We start from the raw sequence: 4,309 nt of genomic DNA on the forward strand, positions 1-4,309 counted from the left end.
GAACATAAAGAAAAAGACCAACAGTAATTAAAGAGGTATATGGGACAATATCAAGTAGATGATATGTCCCACAAATAAGTGAGGAAATGGAAGTTAGGTTTAGCTCTAAATTTGAGTAGGTATTAGCTGGAAGATAGAGAAGCTTTAGAGGTAGAGGGAGAGAGGTCTTTCCAAGAAAGATGGGAAAGCATGTGAGACGATCATATGGTAGTTGGGAGCAGTCACTGCCCACTTATGGATGTAAAATGTGCTTAATACTGTACAGTTGGAGCTCAAGAGACCTCTCAAGGATTAGCAGTAAGTCAGAACTCAAATAACCAAGAGGAAGTTGGGTCATTACAGCTATTTGTCAAGCTGGGTGAAATGTAGAGATTAATTATGAGACCACAGGGGTTCTATACCAGAGGCAGTCATTACTTGAAGTGGTTGAAAGCAGGTGACTATTGCTCCTAATGTAAGCGGAAATAAGAGATGAGGTTGGAAGTTTCCACAAGGGGCTGATCATGTAGGTATGGGGGCATTATGAGGCCTGTGGTCTTCACCTAGAGCAACTGGAAACCACTGATGTTTCCTAAGGTGGGGAAAGGCAGGAGCATACTTGCATTTTATTTTTATTGAAGCATGGCTGACTTAAAATATATTGGTCTCAGGTGTGCAACATAGTGATTTGATATTTTTATACATTACAAAATGATCACTACTATGAGTCTAGTTACCATCTGTTACCAAAGCTTTTACAATTTTATTGTCTACTTTCCCTATGATGTACATTATATCACCCAACTTATTTATTTTATAACTAGAAATTTGTTCCTCTTATTCCCCTTTACCTATTCCATCTGTCCCCTCACACCTCTTCCCTCTGTTGTACTTGCATTTTTAAAAAGATTAGCATAAAGTAAAGTATGGTTTATGAAGTGAAGTATGGTGGCCAGAGACATGCATGAGCCAAGAAAGAGTGGATGGAGGCTCACTCTCATTCACAATTCCCTGAAGAAAAAAAGGTAAAAGTGATAGTTGCTCAGTCATGTCTGACTCTTCGTGACCCCATGGACCACAGCCCACCAAGCTCCTCTGTCCTTGGCATTCTACAGGCAAGAATACTACAGGGGGTAGCCATTCCCTTCTCCAGGGGATCTTCTCAACCCAGGGATTGGACCCCTGCCTCCTGCCTTGCAGGAGAATTCATTCTCATCTGAGCCACCAGGGAAGCCCTATCTGTGCCTTAAGACTTGTCATCTCTGCTTCACTGTTCACTCTTTCTTCCTTTTGAAATATGCTGCCTCCTTCAACTCCTTTTCTATCTCAACATATTGAAATCCCACACGTCCTTCCTTGCCCAACCAAAATTCTGCTCCTTCATAACTTAATAGCAGTTAAACTCAAGATGGTTCTGAAAGATCACCTTATCCTCCAGGATTAAATTCCTCTTACTCTCAATAGACCCATTTGTACTTGGAACATTTCTGTACCACTTCATCATACGTTAGTTTACATTTATTCTGTGTTAGCTGAAAGGATTTTTTTTTCTCATCCTCAATATTTATGAGGTCACATATCATATCTATCTCTGTGTATCCTTCTAGTGTCTAGCAGAGTAACTTTCAAGTAGCAGATGGCAACTTTAAAAAAGTTAGCCATCTATCACACAGAGATTCTTAATGCATGATTTTGAAGTATGTTAACAGAGACATCCAGATGGAGAGTTCAGCAGAGAACCCAACTGCTTTCTGCATAGATTGTTTCATTACTCCATTGCTGGGCTGCCAATATCATTTGATCCACATGTTAAGATTGGATTTTTAGAGATTTCTTCAATTAGAATTTGCCTCTCCAAATGAAAAATAAATGCAACCTTTTAAATGTTTTACTTCCAGAGTTAATAAATGCTGCTTGTATGGTTGACAGATGTGATTAATAAAATCCATTAGAAAAAAAAAGAAAGAAAAATAATTGCTTTGTGAAAGGGAAAATGGTAATTGCTGGAGACAAAACGAGAATCACTGTGCTTGGATGGGCAGTACTAAACTGTGTAATTGCTTAGAGCTCTCGCTTTGTGTTTTTACAGGAGTGACAACCAGTCCTTTCTTGTCAGTCCGCAGCTTTATTTGTACCATACACCTGCTGCTTTTGAATACAATAATTAAATCATTTAATGTACAATTCTATACCTTCTTTCAAACTGTCATAACTCTGCTTAGTTAAAAGGAATGAAAATGACAGCTTACAAAGTCTCTGTTCGGGGTTGTGCTATTTAGTTACTGAGATAAATCTCTTAGGGACCACATGTATATAAAAACATCTCACTTCCTCTGAAGGGCAGCCTCCTTAGGTACTTGTGTTGTTTTTCTCCAACCTATTTTATCTGACACCAAACATAGGTTTCATATTTCCAAGTAAAGTATAACATCTCTCAAGGTTTGTTGACATGTTTCCAATCCTGTGGGTGTCTCCCAGGCAACAGAATTTTAGGGGGACTAAACATAGTCTATGACAAACATATGGAAATTGAGATGTTGATCAAATGAACAGTGCAAGTAGAAACTAGAAAAATGACAGGCCTCATATAGATGCTTGTCACCTAATGTTATTGCAAGAGGCAAGTAGTGAAAATTGACTGCTGATGTAACGGCCTGCAGCAGGGACAGCCGGAGGCAGGCTGTGGGGCTGGCTGCTTTGACCAGTGTAGGCAGAATAATTTCCCTAACTTCCCAAAGATGGCCACATCCTAACTCCCAGAAACTAATTATGTTAGGTGACATGAAAACGGGGGATTAAGGTTGTTAATCAGCTGACTTTAAAATAAGATTACCCTGAATTATCTAGGTGAATCCAGTATAATCACAAGGATCCCTAAAATGGAAAAGGAGAGGCCTGAGAGTCAGAGAGAGCTGTGACTATAAAGAGACAATCAGAGACAAATGCAACATTGCTGGCTTTGAAGATGGGGAGGGGATCCAAGAGCTAAGGAAGGCTGACAGCCTGTTCAAGAGAAGGAAGGAAATGAATTCTCCCCTAGAATTTCCAGAAAGAAATGCAGCTTTGCCAGCACCTAAGTTTTTGCCCGTGAGACCTGGTTTGATGTCTGACCTCCAGCAATGCGTGGTAACAAATTTGTGTTGTTTTTGAGCCGTGAAATTTGAGGTAATTTGTTACAGCCACAATAGGGAAATAATACAACTAGCATTGTCTGTTTTTTTCTTCACTGTTACAGGGCTGGGAGTCTCAAGGGATCCTTAGGATTTAAACAAGCTGTAAAAAGATGGTTCATTCTACATGTGCAAAGCAGGTGGGGAAATGGAACTATATTAAGTCCAGCAGATTTTAGACCATGGGGGATCCAATATGCAGTGGTTTGGGCCAACACAAAAATATAGGGCAGGAGTACTCCCTGACATAGGGATTTTTATAAAACCAACACCACCTGCTTTTCATAGTCTTCACCCCAGAATTTTCCTGAGGCATCTAGATGGAAGGCCTAATATGCATATATGAGTATCTGGGGCCAGAAGATGTTTCTCAAGAGTCACACCTCCCAACCACCCCCTCTCCATATGCCAGACACTGGCTGGTGCTGCTGACATTCTGGTCCTGAAAACTGAGGCAGGTCACTAGAGTACAAAATGGAAAACGGGGCTCTCAATGAGTGATTGTGAACCATGAAATGGATTTGAAAGCAACGTGGTAGCCAGAGTCAATAGGTAACTTCACTGGCAAACTCCATCATCTCCAATGTCCCCAGATCCAAGACTCCCTGTCTCTGGCTTAGACAAACTGTTCTGTATGCTGGAGCAGAGCCAGACTACACATCTCACTCAAATTCCTGCCCTAAGATTCATTGTTTCTGGAGGTTCTTCTAGATCCTGGCCATTGGTTATGAAATGGAGATGGAAACTAAAGTCGAAGAGCATATTTAAGTTTGGAAGAACATCATGTATTGTTATAGGCAAGTCCTGCTAGGAAGAGAATAGTGGAACAGGTATGTTGTGGTAAGAGGTGTAATAGAAAAAGTGCTATTATAATAGTAAAAGTATTTTTTATCATAAAAATAATGTAATTTCACTAGGCTATGGTCAGGAAGATATGCCAACTTGGTCTTAGAGAAAGGTAGGCTTGAATATGAAAGATGGTAGATTACAACCAGCCAAAATTAGGATACTAACAAGTGTCTGAATTCGGATATCTGGGTGCTTGCAAGTCCAAGAAAAAACAGATCTTGTTCAGACACACACATGCACAAACACACACAGATATCTTAAGGAAAAGAACACAGAATGACATTACAGGTAACACTGTCGTGAATTATGGG

This window comes from Dama dama, chromosome 17 (assembly GCF_033118175.1).
Source record: "Dama dama isolate Ldn47 chromosome 17, ASM3311817v1, whole genome shotgun sequence".
Taxonomy (NCBI): domain Eukaryota; kingdom Metazoa; phylum Chordata; class Mammalia; order Artiodactyla; family Cervidae; genus Dama; species Dama dama.